At 44.5% G+C, this 18066-nt stretch overlaps 1 protein-coding gene across 2 annotated transcripts in view; it reads right to left on the minus strand.

Annotated features, from left to right (window-relative positions):
* The window catches only part of LOC118214080 (zinc finger protein 385B-like), a 111744-nt gene extending 93887 nt beyond the window's left edge, over positions 1-17857 (minus strand). The window contains exon 1 of one of the 2 annotated variants that reach the window (XM_035393579.1): positions 17630-17857. The gene's annotated coding sequence lies outside the window, so the exon portion shown is untranslated. Of the gene's footprint in view, positions 1-17096; positions 17191-17629 lie in introns of those variants that run through there. The other variant, XM_035393580.1, reaches the window with a different exon arrangement.
* Positions 17858-18066: the final 209 nt, after the last annotated feature.

Consider the following 18066-nt stretch of genomic DNA (forward strand, 5'->3'; position numbering starts at 1 on the left):
ATTCTCAAGGTTATATTTCATTTACCCTGACAGAAACAACAAGTCGGGTGAATCCACAAATACCAAAACATCTTCAATAATCAATATTTAAATATGAATTATTGACTTGCACCATTACATCAATATGAATAAGCAGTGCACTGTACCCCATTCTCCATTTCAGCCTCTGTAAAATAAAACAAGTAAAATATCTTGTTTAGAGTATGAAACTGTCCATGTGAACTAATCCTGAGTCAGAACTTTGTCCATTTCAGTATGAAAACTTATTACCCTTAAGAACACTAACACTCCTGAACATATCATATGTTTCCCAAGGAGGCATACTGTATGTCACATGACCAACATCCACCAATCCACAGAGAATATGGGCACACTCCCTTTATTTCATCAGAGCCCAAATCCACTGCCTGCAGCAGAATCCCAGAGACGATGTTAGCAGAGATGATGTCATTCCTGAGCAGAGCGTCATAGCAACGTCTGAACAGAAAAGAAATGAAGCTATCCTCGCTCAACAGAAGGGCAAGATAGATTTGGGCTTATGCAATTGTAACATATGGTCAATAGGTAATACATAATCTTTTTTTAATTCACAGTAATGTGATGTGTAGTGCAGTGTACAGTATGGGTTCTACACTTCATTAAAATATGATGCATGAGAACATCAGTATAGTTAATAGGCTAATATTACAGCCAAATGTCATCAGTAACTATAAAATGTAATTGTCAACTATCAAGGGCCAAAAGTTTCATACAGCAAGATTGGGAAAAGCAGTACAATATTATATTGTGTAAACATAACATAGCCTAAACAAAATCATCATGTTCTTGCCGCAGCAATATTCATAATAGCTATACGCTGTGCATTTTAATTTCAACAGAGTACATTCATTTTTGCTAATGGCACAGCTAGCGAGATAATCCACTTCTAACTTCTTACAGGATATTACAGTCAGTCAAGGAAATGGAATCAAGTATCCACCAGAGCAGGGAAACAAACTGGAATCATCATTTAAAGTGCCGAACGCAAACGCGTGGAGGTCTGGTCTCCCTTACAAAGCGCCAAAGTGTCAGACAGGGGACATACGACTTCTCTCAGTACACACCGCTTCAGGATTTTACGGCTATTAGATCTGTTATACGGACATGTAATAATTGAATATTTATTGCATACATGTGAGCATCTCTGTGCTTATTGACATAATTTAGGGGTGAAAACATTACGAGGGATTGCTTGTATGTAATCACACATAGGAATGCTCTTTAAATCCAACCCTGACACAAAGTTGAATACACTGACTGTGGTCCAGCCTGAAAGACACTTCCGTGCGTGTCTTGTTTTTCTCATACTCTCAAATTCGCCATTACTCTCTGCGTTCAGATAGCACTGTTAGCACTGCATTCATTTTTAATGAGCATGGGTTTTCTCCAGGTGTACAAGCCAGAGGCTGTATAAAAATACAATTGCTGTTAGGGTGTTATATCAGGAGATAAATGATAGTGGATAATTCAGACACAAGCTGAGCTCTCCAAAGGCAGCCTTCACCTCCCGGTCCGGATGCCGCAGATGCTAACTTCCTCCTCTTAACTGAGATTACTCAGTAGCTAGGCTACCGACTGCAAAAACATATAGGCCGGATCACCAAATAATTACCCAAAGCAAATAAATCATACGCAACGATGGGGGTGGGGGGCGTCTGAGAATATTTGGGAGATGTTAGTCACAGGGATGATGTCAGGATCATCCTGACTGAAAAAAGCCTCAATCCAACTCTTCACAAAGACACTCTGGCACCTTCGAAGACTGTTTGCTTTGCATCTCGGTGATTTCCGACAAGATGATTCACTGGGCAAGCCTTTAAGGGCACCTCTTCAGGGTGAATCTGCTTCTTCATTTCCACCTCAGCAGCAGGGGAACAGCTCTGTTTGAGAAAGTGTTTCATTACCGGCACAGCAGGGAAACATCCAACAGCCAAGAGAACTCGCTGCTGAAACTCAACATCCTACTTAGCAGAAACCAGCTCCTTGGTATATATTCGGAGGACGGAGTGTAGCACAGTGGGTAAGGAACTGGGCTTGTAACCGAAAGGTCGCAGGTTCGATTCCCGGGTAAGGACACTGCCGTTGTACCCTTGAGCAAGGTACTTTACCTCCATTGCTTCAGTATATATCCAGCTGTATAAATGGATACAATGTAAAATGCTATGTAAAAAGTTGTGTAAGTCGCTCTGGATAAGAGCGTCTGCTAAATGCCTCTAATGTAATGTAATGTAATATTCAGCGTGGAACAAAACCCAGCAGACCTCTTCAGACCACAGTGAAAATGGAATCACCACTACAGTACATAAGTACAACACAGTTTTAAACTGTGTGATACATGAATGCCGTACATAGCAGTGGAATAAGTACCCAAAAAGAGGTATTTACACAGTTCACTGAATGCCATGTCCATATTATAATGCATGACACTGCACTGCACGCCCTCCCTACTGAAATCAGGGTCTCAGACACTTAACTCTCTGTAGTGCCATAACATAATGCTTGCAACGTCAGTGCACTAACAGGTCATGGTTTCAGCAATGAAGTCATCAGACGTTATGATTTTGATGCATTACAATGGTTAATGTACGGTGCATTATAATGCATTATGATGGTTAATGTATGCTGTATTATGATGCATTACAATGGTTAATGTACAGTGCATTACGATGCATTACAATGGCCAATGTATGCTGAATTATGATGCATTATGATGATTAATGTACACTGCATTCTGATGCATTATGATGGTTAATGTATGCTGTATTATGATGCATTATGAGGGTTAATGTACACTGCATTCTGATGCATTATGATGGTTAATGTATGCTGAATTATGATGCATTATGAGGGTTAATGTACCACGTTGGCCAGGTAACCACGTTAGCCAGGTAACCGTGTTGGCCAGGTAACCACATTAGTCAGGTAACCATGTTAGCCAGGTAACCACGTTAGCCAGGTAACCATGTTGGCCAGGTAACCACGTTAGCCAGGTAACTGTGTTGGCCAGGTAACCACTTTAGCCAGGTAACCATGTTGGCCAGGTAACCACTTTAGCCAAGTAACCACGGTGGCCAGGTGTTACGACCTGGTCTAGGATCAGGGACTGATAAGGGAAACGGGTAGGGAAACGTACTGTGAACCGATAGTCACTCCGGTCCCTATCTACCTATCCAAATCTAACTGAATGCTGGCTAGACTTTGAAGGTTACTGGGCATGGGGTGGCTTTGAATGCTGAACTTCGGACAGTTATCTGATAGTCGGAAACTAAAAGCCCGAATAGCATACCCCCTATGGAGAGTTAGATCTCCACCCAGAGTAGCTACAAAAATAATAAAGGAAAAATGACAAAGCAAAATAACAAACTTATATCCCAATGGAAGTATTTTTAGTCCAGCTGATAACACACTAACTAACCGGAGCAGTATACGGTCAAAAACAAAATCCAATCAACAAACAAAGCAGAGGGGCTAGGCTAGAATCGGAGTCAGACAAAGATAGGGTCAAATACGCAAAGTCAAATGAAACAATCACTATACACACCAACCACAAGTTCGAAGAGCTAGTCTCCCTGGGAGGGTGGCAAACGGCGGCTTTTTCAAGCCAGGCAACCGGATACAAAAATGACAAATTAGATGACAACCACAAAAAAAACAAACAAATGCAACAATGACAAATGTACACACAAACCTACGACTGGGGTCGTAATAACAGGTAACAGCTTTGGCCAAGCAACCGCATTGGTCAGGTACTGTAACCGTGTTGGCCAGGTACTGTAACCGCATTGGCCAGATACTGTAATCGTGTTGGCCAGGTGCTGTAACCGTGTTGGCCAGGTACTGTAATCGCATTGGCCAGGTACTGTAATCGCATTGGCCAGGTACTGTAATCGTGTTGGCCAGGTACTGTAACCGTGTTGGCCAGGTACTGTAATCGTGTTGGCCAGGTACTGTAACCGTGTTGGCCAGGTACTGTAATCGTGTTGGCCAGGTACTGTAATCGCATTGGCCAGGTACTGTAATCGTGTTGGCCAGGTACTGTAACTGAGTTGGTCAGGTACTGTAATCGCATTGGCCAGGTACTGTAATCGTGTTGGCCAGGTGCTGTAACCGTGTTGGCCAGGTACTGTAATCGTGTTGGCCAGGTGCTGTAACTGAGTTGGCCAGGTGCTGTAACAGTGTTGGCTAGGTACTGTAACCGTGGTGGTCAGGCAACAAAGTTGGCCAAAACAAGCCGTCACAGCCCATTTATACTTCATGCAGGGTAATACTTTCACCCAGCTAGAGAGCATGACCTTTTTGAATGGAAATCCATAACTTAAATCTTTTGCATGGAGCTGTGTGCTAGTTCTTTTGCCATATTTGCTTTATTGCAATCTCTTCACCATAACCCTACTGAAGAAGTGATATTCACCATAACCCTACTGAAGAACAGCTATTCACCATAACCCTACTGAAGAAGTGATATTCACCATAACCCTACTGAAGAACAGCGATTCACCATAACCTGCTGAAGAATAGCTATTCACCATAACCCTACTGAAGAAGTGATATTCACCATAACCCTACTGAAGAACAGCGATTCACCATAACCCTACTGAAGAAGAGCTATTCACCAGAACCTGCTGAAGAACAGCTATTCACCATAACCCTACTGAAGAAGTGATATTCACCATAACCCTACTGAAGAAGAGCTATTCGCCATAACCTGCTGAAGAACAGCTATTCACCATAACCCTACTGAAGAAGTGATATTCACTATAACCCTACTGAAGAACAGCTATTCACCATAACCCTACTGAAGAAGAGCTATTCACCATAACCCTACTGAAGAAGAGCTATTCGCCATAACCTGCTGAAGAACAGCTATTCACCATAACCCTACTGAAGAAGTGATATTCACCATAACCCTACTGAAGAACAGCTATTCACCATAACCCTACTGAAGAAGAGCTATTCACCATAACCCTACTGAAGAACAGCCATTCACAATAACCATACTGAAGAACAGCTATTCACCATAACCTGCTGAAGAACAGCTATTCACCATAACCCTACTGAAGAAGTCATATTCACCATAACCCTACTGAAGAACAACTATTCACCATAACCTGCTGAAGAACAGCTAATCACCATAACCCTACTGAAGAAGTGATATTCACCATAACCCTGCTGAAGAACAGCTATTCACCATAACCCTACTGAAGAAGTGATATTCAACATAACCCTACTGAAGAACAGCTATTCACCATAACCCTACTGAAGAACATCTATTTACATAACCCTACTGAAGAAGTGATATTCACCATAACACTACTGAAGAACAGTTATTCACCATAACCCTACTGAAGAAGAGCTATTTACCATAACCCTACTTCAGAACAGTCATTCACCATAACCCTACTGAAGAAGAGCTATTCACCATAACCCTACTGAAGAACAGCTATTCACCATAACCCTATTGAAGAACAGGTATTCACCATAACCCTACTGAAGAACAGCTATTCACCATAACACTACTGAAGAAGCACTATTCACCATAACCCTGAAGGGGACCCGTTACAGAATGGCCTACACCAAGAAAATGCCGCTCTGCCCCACTCTGTAACCGGAAGGTATACACCACCTCCCTGCCATGGTGTGTTGCAGGAGCATTATCCGGAATTCATAGAGAAATGTTGACGGTACGATGGGTATTCGGGCAGGGGGCTGGTGTGTGCACGGAATTCAGATCGCTGTTTGGGCAAGTGGCGGGTCTCGCCATGCCAGTGAGGGTGAGCATCTGCATCTGCACAGTGCAGGAAGAGGCACAAAATCACAAATGAGAAAGACTGCTGAACGTAAGCCACAGTGCCCACAGTGCTGAACATTAGTCACAGTGCCCACAGTGCTGAACATTAGTCAAAGTGCCCACATTGCTGAACATCAGCCACAGTGCCCACAGTGCTGAACATTAGCCACAGTGCCCACAGTGCTGAACATTATCCAGTGCTGAACGTAATCCACGGTGCCCACAGTGTTGATCATTAGCCACAGTGCTGAACGTACTCCACAGTGCCCACAGTGCTGAACATTAGCCATGGTTCCCACAGTGCTGAACGTAAGCCACAGTGCTCACAGTGCTGAACATTATTCACAGTGCCCACAGTGCAAAACATTAGCCACAGTGCACACAGTGCTGAACATTAGCCACAGTGCCAACAGTGCTGAATATTAGCCACAGTGCCCACAGTGCTGAACATTAGCCACAGTGCCAACAGTGCTGAACATTAGCCTCAGTGCCCACAGTGCTGAACATTAGCCACAGTGCCCACAGTGCTGAACATTAGCCACAGTGCCAACAGTGCTGAACATTAGCCACAGTGCCAACAGTGCTGAATATTAGTCACAGTGCCCACAATGCTGAACATTAGCCACAGTGCCCACAGTGCTGAACATTAGCCACAGTGATAACAGAGCTGAATATTAGCCACAGTACCCACAGTGCTGAACATTAGTCACAGTGCCCACAGTGCTGAATATTAGCCACAGTGCCCATAGTGCTGAACACTAGCCACAGTGCCCACAGTGCTGAACACTAGCCACAGTGCTGAACATTAGTCACAGTGCCCACAGTGCTGAATACTAGCCACAGTGCTGAACATTAGTCACAGTGCCCACAGTGCTGAACATTAGCCACAGTACCCACAGTGCTGAACATTAGCCAGTGCCCACAGTGCTGAACATTAGCCACAGTGCCCACAGTGCTGAACACTAGCCACAGTGCCCACAGTGCTGAATATTAACCGCAGTGCCAACAGTGCTGAACACTAGCCACAGTGCCCACAGTGCTGAATATTAGCCACAGTGCCAACAGTGCTAAACACTAGCCACAGTGCTGAACATTAGCCACAGTGCCCACAGTGCTGAAGACTAGCCACAGTGCTGAACATTAGTCACAGTGCCCACAGTGCTGAACATTAGCCACAGTACCCACAGTGCTGAACATTAGCCAGTGCCCACAGTGCTGAACATTAGCCACAGTGCCCACAGTGCTGAACACTAGCCACAGTGCCCACAGTGCTGAATATTAACCACAGTGCCAACAGTGCTGAACATTAGCCACAGTGCCCACAGTGCTGAACATAAGCCACAGTGCCAACAGTGCTGAATATTAGCCACAGTGCCCACAGTGCTGAACATTAGCCACAGTGCCCACAGTGCTGAACATTAGCTTCAGTGCCCACAGTGCTGAACATTAGCCACAGAGCCAACAGTGCTGAACATTAGCCACGGTGCCCACAGTGCTGAACATTAGTCACAGTGCCCACAGTGCTGAACATTAGCCACAGTGCCAACAGTGCTGAACATTAGTCACAGTGCCCACAGTGCTGAACATTAGCCACAGTGCCCACAGTGCTGAACATTAGTCACAGTGCCCACAGTGCTGAACATTAGCCACAGTGCCAACAGTGCTGAACACTAGCCACAGTGCTGAACATTAGCCACAGTGCCCACAGTGCTGAACACTAGCCACAGTGCTGAACATTAGTCACAGTGCCCACAGTGCTGAACATTAGCCACAGTACCCACAGTGCTGAACATTAGTCACAGTGCCCACAGTGCTGAACATTAGCCACAGTACCCACAGTGCTGAACATTAGTCACAGTGCCCACAGTGCTGAACATTAGCCACAGTGCCAACAGTGCTGAACACTAGCCACAGTGCTGAACATTAGCCACAGTGCCCACAGTGCTGAACATTAGTCACAGTACCCACAGTGCTGAACATTAGTCACAGTGCCCACAGTGCTGACCATTAGCCACAGTGCCCACAGTGCTGAACATTAGTCACAGTGCCCACAGTGCTGAACATTAGCCACAGTGCCAACAGTGCTGAACACTAGCCACAGTGCTGAACATTAGCCACAGTGCCCACAGTGCTGAACACTAGCCACAGTGCTGAACATTAGCCTCAGTGCCCACAGTGCTGAACATTAGCCAGTGCCCACAGTGCTGAACATTAGCCACAGTGCCCACAGTGCTGAACACTAGCCACAGTGCCCACAGTGCTGAATATTAGCCTCAGTGCCCACAGTGCTGAACATTAGCCAGTGCCCACAGTGCTGAACATTAGCCACAGTGCCCACAGTGCTGAACACTAGCCACAGTGCCCACAGTGCTGAATATTAGCCACAGTGCCAACAGTGCTGAATATTAGCCACAGTGCCCACAGTGCTGAACACTAGCCACAGTGCCCACAGTGCTGAATATTAGCCACAGTGCCAACAGTGCTGAATACTAGCCACAGTGCCCACAGTGCTGAACATTAGCCACAGTGCCCACAGTGCTGAACATTAGCCTCAGTGCCCACAGTGCTGAACACTAGCCACAGTGCCAACAGTGCTGAACACTAGCCACAGTGCTGAACATTAGCCACAGTGCCCACAGTGCTGAACATTAGTCACAGTACCCACAGTGCTGAACATTAGTTACAGTGCCCACAGTGCTGACCATTAGCCACAGTGCCCACAGTGCTGAACATTAGTCACAGTGCCCACAGTGCTGAACATTAGCCACAGTGCCAACAGTGCTGAACACTAGCCACAGTGCTGAACATTAGCCACAGTGCCCACAGTGCTGAACACTAGCCACAGTGCTGAACATTAGTCACAGTGCCCACAGTGCTGAACATTAGCCACAGTACCCACAGTGCTGAACATTAGCCAGTGCCCACAGTGCTGAACATTAGCCACAGTGCCCACAGTGCTGAACACTAGCCACGGTGCCCACAGTGCTGAATATTAGCCACAGTGCCAACAGTGCTGAATATTAGCCACAGTGCCCACAGTGCTGAACATTAGCCACAGTACCCACAGTGCTGAACATTAGCCTCAGTGCCCACAGTGCTGAACATTAGCCACAGTGCCCACAGTGCTGAACATTAGCCTCAGTGCCCACAGTGCTGAACACTAGCCACAGTGCCCACAGTGCTGAACACTAGCCACAGTGCCCACAGTGCCAACAGTGCTGAACATTAGTCACAGTGCCCACAGTGCTGAACATTAGCCACAGTGCCCACAGTGCTGAACATTAGCCACAGTGCTGAACATTAGTCACAGTGCCCACAGTGCTGAACATTAGCCACAGTGCCCACAGTGCAAAACATTAGCCACAGTGCACACAGTGCTGAACATTAGCCACAGTGCCCACAGTGCTGAACATTAGCCACAGTGCCCACAGTGCTGAACATTAGCCACAGTGCCCACAGTGCTGAACATTAGTCACAGTGCCCACAGTGCTGAACATTAGCCACAGTGCCAACAGTGCTGAACATTAGCCACAGTGCCCACAGTGCTGAACATTAGCCACAGTGCCCACAGTGCTGAACACTAGCCACAGTGCCCACAGTGCTGAACACTAGCCACAGTGCCCACAGTGCTGAGCGTAATGTCACACCAGAGGACACACCCTCCCTCTCCTGTTCCCTTTCCCCATAATGCGGGCCCAGTTCTGTCAGGAACAGCAGCAGGGGGATGATTCATTACCCACTCTGAGGGAAGCCTTCCCTTTCCCCACACCATCCAGCCTTGTCCTTGCTGCTAATTACCCGCACCAGCTGACCTTCCCAATACCGTCCTTTCCTGGCTGTGGTGCTCATTTTTTTAAACTCCGTAGAGACGCGCGACACATCTAGCCAATTTATTTCTGCCTCATTCCCAGCTTGTTCTGAGCTGAAGCCCCTGGGCCCTTTCAAAGAATTGAAATGCTAATTACATTACATTACATTACATTACAGGCATTTGGCAGACGCTCTTATCCAGAGCGACGTACAACAAACTGTATAACCATAACCAGGAACAAGTATGACGAAACCCCTAAAGAGAAGTACCGGTCCAAGTGCAGGGAACAACTGCATAGTTCAACTTGGACCCTGAAGGTTAAACTGATTAACACTAACAACGAGAACGGCAACAACGCAGTCTATGGAAAAAATACAAGTAGTCGTTAAGACAGTCAATGCACCTAAGTCACCTACGAAACAGCTGCCTAGTTACAACCCTAAGCTTACAGTCATTTATAGGGGGGTAGGGAGGGATGGGGAGAGGTGCAGCCTGAAGAGGTGAGTCTTCAGTCGTCGTTTGAAATGGGTCAGTGTCTCAGCTGTTCTGACCTCCACAGGGAGGTCATTCCACCATCGTGGGGCCAGAACAGACAGGAGACGTGTTCTGGAAGTGCAGGTGCGAAGAGGGGGAGGTGCTAGGCGTCCTGAGGTAGCAGAACGGAGGGATCTGGCTGGCATGTAGGGTTTGAATATCTTGTGGAGGTATGCTAGGGCTGATCCCTTGACTGCCTGGTATGCTAGGACCAATGTTTTAAATTTGATGCAAGCTATAACAGGCAGCCAGTGGAGGGTAGTGAGCAGGGGAGTGACGTGGGAGTGTCTGGGGAGGCTGAAGACCAGACGAGCCGCAGAATTCTGAATGAGTTGCAGGGGTCTGGTGGCAGATGCCGGTAGTCCAGCCAGAAGAGAGTTGCAGTAGTCCAGGCGGGATAGAACCATTGCTTGGACCAGGAGCTGGGTTGAGTAGGTGGTGAGAAAGGGGCGGATTCTGCGGATGTTGTACAGGAAAAATCTGCATGCCCGGCTTACTGCTGCGAGAGGGACAGCCTGTTGTCCATCACCACTCCGAGATTCTTGGCGCAGGGTGATGATGTCACTAAGGTGTCCCCTAAGGAAATGGAAAAGTCGAGGAGGGGAGAGGATAGAGGAGGAATAAAGATTAGCTCCGTCTTTCCCGGGTTGAGCTTCAGGTGGTGATTGTCCATCCAGCTCTGAATGTCCCTCAGGCAAGCGGAGATGCGGGCAGGGACCTGTGTGTCCGATGGGGAGAAGGAGAGAAAGAGTTGCGTGTCATCGGCATAGGAGTGATAGGACAAGCCATGGGCAGATATTACAGGGCCAAGGGATCTGGTGTACAAGGAGAAGAGAAGGGGACCGAGGACTGAGCCCTGGGGAACTCCGGTGGCGAGCGGGCGGGGTGGTGATACCTTACCCGCCCAGGCAACCTGGAAGAAACGGTCAGAGAGGTAAGACTCAATCCAGTCAAGTTAATTCCTAAACAAAACAAATGAGCACCAGAGTAAACCTGCTGCTAAGCTAGCAGACCCTTTACTCCAGGCCACCAGGTGGCCACATGCTAATAAAGCACACATCAGAATTAGGCAAATGCTCATGTTCTCTGTTTAACCTATGCTGACTTATGAAGTCCAAGTTTACATTTTCAGATGAAATCTACTCTACACACAGGAGCATGTTTGTCCTTTGTGCAAAATCAATCAAAAACAAAGTGAACAGGGTAAAACAGATATGAAGATTAAACCATGTTTACACACACCGACGTGTCAAATACTTCATCAGTACCTTTCACTCTCCCAAGATGTGATTAATAGGAACAGGAAACAGTGCGTCAAGGTGGGTGACCTCACTTCAGACCCCCTCCTTCTCAGCACTGGCGCCCCTCAGGGCTGTGTGCTGTCTCCCTTACTCTATTCGCTTTACACCAGTGACTGTACTTCCAACAGTGAATCCGTTAAACTTCTTAAGCTTGCGGACGACACTACCCTGATCAGTCTCATCTCAGACGGTGATGACTCCAGATACCGGGAAGAAGTAAGCCAGCTGGTGTCATGGTGTGGAGCCAACAACCTGGAGCTGAACACACAAAAGACTGTGGAGATGGTCATTGATTTCAGAAGGAAGCCCACCCCACTCCCTCCCTTGGAAATACACGGCACCATGGTGAGCAGAGCGGAGTCGTACAAATTCCTAGGTACGACCATCCAACAGGACCTCAAATTGGACAGGAATATCACTACAATAACCAAGAAGGCACAGCAGCGTATGTACTTCCCGCGACAGCTTAAGAAATTCAAGCTGTTGCAAGCGCCGCTGGTCCAATTCTACACAGCCATAATTGAATCATTACATTACATTACATTACAGGCATTTAGCAGACGCTCTTATCCAGAGCCACGTACAACAAGTGCATCAGTTCAAGGTGCAGAGGTGCAGAAAAAACACACTAGAGTGAAGTAAAGATCGTAGTGCCAGAAGTGACCACATAGATCAGGACTCCAACCCTGTAGGGTAACCTGTTCAGCAAACAAACAAACAATCCTGCCAAGTACTGAATGACAAGTGATCAATCAGTCATCACATCCTCCATCTCCGTGTGGTTCGGCTCTGTACCATCCCATTCTAAGTGGAAACTACAGCGCATAGTACGGTATGTGGAGAAAATCATTGGCTGCCAGCTCCCCCCCCCCCCTCAGAGATCTGCACACCTCCAGGATGAGGAAGAGAGCAGGGAAAATCATGGCTGACCCCTCACACCCTGGCCACTCTCTCTTCCAGCGCCTCCCCTCTCAGCGGAGACCGAGAGTGAGAGCCCTAAAGACTAGGACTAACCACCACCTGAACAACTTCTTTACCCAAGCCATAATCTTCCTAAACAAAGACCTTTCCTCTATCCCCCCCTGTCCACTTGCACACTCGCACTTTAACTGTGCTGTTAACTGTGACTTTTACTCTGCCCATTTGCACACTCTTGCACCTTAACTGTGTACATAACCCAGTTATTTGTTCTGTATCTGTATATTGGCACTGTACTGTATTGTATTGTATTGTATTATATTATATTGTATTGTATTGTATTTTTATTACATTGTATTTTATTATTATTTTTTATTTTATTTTATTTATTTAAGCTCTTTTTAAGCTATTTTTTTAAGCTCTTTGTATTGGATTGTATGTTGACACCTTGCACTAAGGCAAATTTGTACATCATACTTCGCGAATAAATAATTCTGATTCTGATTCTGAATACCGGCTGAAAAACCTAAAATATAAAAATGGCAGCTAGACTGATGGAAGCTTCCGGTCTCGTCCTGCATAAATCACACAGAACAGCCTGCCGTCTCTAAACCACACAGACACAATGAGCATAGCCAGCGCTCATGTTAGCACACAACTGGCTGCAACAGAGAAATATGAGTGAGTTGGTAGACGCATTGGAGAATACCACTGAGTAACATCAGTGACAAAATTACATTTAAAAGTATGATCACTATTCAGTTTTGCACCATGCCTGACTAAATGTGGAGAGTCATTTCTCACCTTGTCATTGCCATAACCATTAAATGGTAATACATGTGTAATTGACTGGGATAATGACTATCTGCTATCCCCCTCTCCCTTCACTTTAACTACACCCAGCAAAGGCATTCCAGTCAAAGTCCATTAAAGAATGCTACATGGGCTCAGGTGACATGGCTTTCCTCCGATAAGGCACCATTCATAAGCAAATGAAGGTATGACTGTATGGCTAATTAATGTGCAGTCTTACAGTCATGAAAATGTAAGCCTCCATAAATGATCCACGTGCCCTCCAGTCACACACAAGGCACGTGAATGAAAGACGCGACCCCCTCAGTCCAAACCTGCCTTCTGCTGTCAGTGTGAGAAAAGACAGACAGTCCCACCTCAGTTTGAGGCTTGCAGGCGTCTTGTGAAAAAAAACCTGACTTTCAACAGTTAGAAAATCTCACTGTTAATGGAACACACATTTTGTAAATGACACATTAATTTCCAAGCAACTCATTCTGTTCTTAATAAGACAATTTGGATTTTTTCCACTCCAAAATGAATACATTTCTGTTATCGAGTCAGCTTTGCTACCAGGGTCACCATACATTGATTGGCTAACAGAGATAATGTAAACAGGGTCATTGATGTGACTGTTATTTTGTTGCGATTGTGTCTTTCATTGATGATTTGAGGTTTTTCTTTCATCCTTGGGTATATAAGGAGAAAAGTGTAACGGTTTGAGGAGATTCATCAATACAACCGCCTGCACGTCATTTGCATATAGCCATTTTCACTAACGTTTTGCAGTGCACCATGGTAAATTGCTATTATTGAACACACTGTAGAACAAACTGCTTTCACTTTAACCTAGAATTCCTCTTTTACTCTAAACCATTGCACACCTAGCAGTTTCAGGGTCCTAACATACACATAGAACTCAGGATATCTGCACCCCGTAGTCACTTGCCCATACACAAGATACACTGTACTATTGTATCTTGCAACTGCACCAATACAAATACAGAGAGAGAGAGCGAGAGAGAGACAGAGAGAGAGAGAGAGAGAGAGAGAGAGACAGAGAGAGAGCGAGAGAGAGAGAGAGAGAGATAGAGATGAAGGTTGAAAACCGCAAACTCAGCAACTGCAAATAATCCGAGGGAAGGGTGGCGATAGGAAGACACGGGACCCACTCATTCCCTCAAACCACAGATCTTTGATTGACTCACTAAGAGTGGTTATAATATATAATTCTATGTATAATTTGGTAAACCCTTGTTGGTTAACACAGCTAATAGTAAGGGCAACCTTTTATTTGTTGTATTTTGTGTTTTTTTTTTCTTTTACTGCGTGCAAATAAACTAAACTAAACTAAGCAACAGTCACAGAATGATAACCAATCTTATACTGCAAAAACACAGGGCTGAAACAATCTAGAAAGTCAAATCTGATAAATTAATATAAAAAAATAATTGATGAATTGTGCTCCAGAACTTTGTCAGTTAATGAGAAAACATCCCCTCACAGCACAGAGGATTATTCTGCATCTCAGCCAGTCATTCAGGCCTATACCCTTTTTCATTAGCAAAATTTAAACACATATTATTGCACTTATATCATCTAACTTATTTTTGTAATTGACTTTTTCAGATAACATTTCAAAAGATTGGTACAAAAATCTAAATGTTTTTTTTTTTTTTTGCAGAAGGGGGCACCTCTTTCATACATACCTCCTTCATACGTACTGTAAACAGGCATGAAGTTGGCAGCGTATACAAGTTGTTTATTTTTTTAAATGAGGTGTACACTCGGTCTCATCCGAACTCCTTGTGCAACGAACAGCAGAACTCGTCAGGTTTATTTCGGTGGCTGCTTACTCTTTTAAAACACGAAACATTGAGCTGGCTGCGTTTCTACCAATAGACACACTTCTGTGTGCTGTGGATTGCAGAACTCCTTCATCCAGATCACCTGTCACATGATGCTACTACTCTACATATACTAAATGTGCTTACAATGCTGCTCGGGTGGATAAACATACAATGTTGAAACATACGCCCATAATTCAGAAGCAAAAAATGGCAAAAACTGCCAAGTTCACTGAAAGCAAACGTGGAGAGACTGAAAGCTGTGCAGCCCAATTGAACAGCAGTTTCCAAAATATCTCAGAGAAGCAGCTATCCCATTGGAGCACCTTCATGTTGCAGCTGTATGTCTGTATTTTTTGCAAGAAGCTACCAGGACCAGACAATTAATGCAAATCGCAATCAATCTGTTCTGTTTCCTATGGTTTCACCAGCCTATGGAAAACAACTAATCACAACTAAGATCATTTTTACCAGATCACTTTTTTAATTGATCCAGGCATTGTATTGATGCGCAACAGAAAATGAAACTTTAAGTTAAAAATTGAGTTTAAATGTTAAAATAAGCATGCATTTTACTCCTGCCTAAAAGTTCATGAGAAGCCATTGCACGCAATTGAATGCATCACATTTTCACCCAAATAACAAGCAGCTTCCGTTCCAGTTCAAGGTAACCTGCAAACATGCTAAATGCAGAGCAGGTGACGCATAGCTGCTAAATCTGTACGCAAGTTCAGAATGCAGATCACCCCAGAGGTCCCATGCAGAGCAAAATGAAGTAAAACAGTCAAAACTGAGCAGCTGGCAAGCTTGCCGAAGATGGTCTGGGCTTGAGTCCCATAAGGATCATGGAGAACTGAAAAGCCACTGTGATCACGTGAGATATCCCACTGCCCCTCCCACAAGTTATTAGTACAATACAAACAAAAATAAACATCACACCAGGCTATTCAACAACATATGTTTTTTGACAAACAGAACAATGTTGAATCTGTAATTGAATCTGCATCCATTGCTAACTAACTAGGATGCCAAATATACGTATAAGTAGCGGGGGACACAGCTGATTTTATCATTGTACACTTCAGAATAAATACAAAGAGAAATGCTAACTGACTAAATTTGTGTAAGTACGCGCATTTTAATAGGCTACGCTGAAATAAAGCAGATAAAAGTAGAAACGTAATAAATATAATAAAACAGCGTGTGAACCATACAAGGTCATGTAAGGTTGTGTTTTACCCTCTCGCAGACATACGTTCACACAGGTAACTGCAAAAGCAATGGGCATTTGCCAGTATATTTTCCTACCTCTTCTGTTCAACACATAATGCAGAGAACGCAGAGACATTGCCGCGCAAAGCCATTCCACTTATCCACGGTGCCAGGAAAATGTATGTGCAATTCAGTGAATGAGGCAGCACGTGCTTGTTCAGGTCTAAGCAGAACTATAATGGATTTTCTAGGGCTTACACCAAGACCCAGTACGAGCAAACAAAGTGTTTTATTGTCGGACTCAACGATCTCAGCATTCTTGAATTAACAAGGTAAGCTTGCAAAGTTTCACGTACATTCACGTATGAACGCCGAACAGGAAGGGTTTTAAAGACAGGTCACATTGCCTTGCTTCATCCCTCACTATATATAGAAAGAGCGGTACGCCCGACCCCGGATCACGGAGGATGAGATATGGAACGAGGTAGGAAACCGGCTTCCACTCGCTTGTCAGAGGGAGCTGACTCCGAATTTTTTTTTTCTTCTATCCGTATTTGAATCTTTTAAATAAAACTGAAAATATATACTGGGATTTTAATGCTGAAGGAATTACGGTTTCACTGAAAAAAAATGAAAAACGGTGGACTAAATCCACGAATCGCGAAATGTAATGCAACGGAATGAATATTTTCATATCTGTATCAGCAATCGATGAAGTTTTAACTAACATTACAGTGAAATCATAAGAACAACACGTGCAACATTTTACGTTTAGCTCGCATTCAAACTTAAAGAGCAAAACTAATTAAAACCCTCTATCGCAAACAAATGTACACATAAGATAGGCTACATACCTGAAACAGGAAATGTCTAAACAGAATAATTTGAAATCACATGGAACACATACAACTTGCAGACAACTTGGGTGGAGCGAAATTCATTATCATTTTGATACAGATTTGCTCGCGCGGAAGTCACGAGTCCTCAGAAAGATTACGTCGTTATTAATGCAATTCTTTTTTTTATGATCCAAGATATATGCACATGTAGGCAAGCCTAAAGGCCATTTATGTTGGCTAGTGTCCATGCAGCCCGTAAAAGAACATTTAGACCTCCAATGATACACATTCTTCTGCCAGATAACCAACGTATTCGAAAACAACTTCAGTAAACAATTAGCATATTTATCAGTGTCATCTTAGTTGTTGTGCATCAAACAGAGCCTATCTGTAAAAAAAATCCTTTGTTATAGCCTATACTTATATTTCATAAAAAAAATGTCCAAATCCGCTTCGCAGCCAGCTGCCCCAACTTAACGTCAGTACAGTTTGCTGTTTTAAAAAAATAATTAAAACCGGGTTGATCTGTTTTTATTTTTACCTCTTACCTCTCGCAAATACGGTGCAAACGCTGACTACTTAAGTTAAACAGAGTTTGTTACTTCCAAGTAGCACAGAGAAGCGTCCCCTTGCCACTCTGTTCCGAATGTTTGACAGCGGTGTGTGCTGTCCTTGTTCGTCGTGGTTCTCTTCACGCATGCTCATCCCGGGGCCTTGAGGGGCAACCTGAACGCATGAACATGTCCTACTTTCTCATCTTCACGGTGTAGAGCCTGGCTCTGTTGCGCTAGTTCTCTGGTCAGTGAGGAATTACAGTGCTTTGCGCAACTCTCTCCAACACAGCTGCAACCGCTAACGCGAGGTTTGAAGTATTTTAGAGCAGATTTCGGAAAACACATTAGTTTAAAGTACATCACACTGTAAACAAACAAGTAGCATATATATATATATATATATATATATATATATATATATATATATATAT

The sequence above is a fragment of the Anguilla anguilla genome, chromosome 15 (genome assembly GCF_013347855.1).
Source record: "Anguilla anguilla isolate fAngAng1 chromosome 15, fAngAng1.pri, whole genome shotgun sequence".
NCBI classification, from domain to species: domain Eukaryota; kingdom Metazoa; phylum Chordata; class Actinopteri; order Anguilliformes; family Anguillidae; genus Anguilla; species Anguilla anguilla.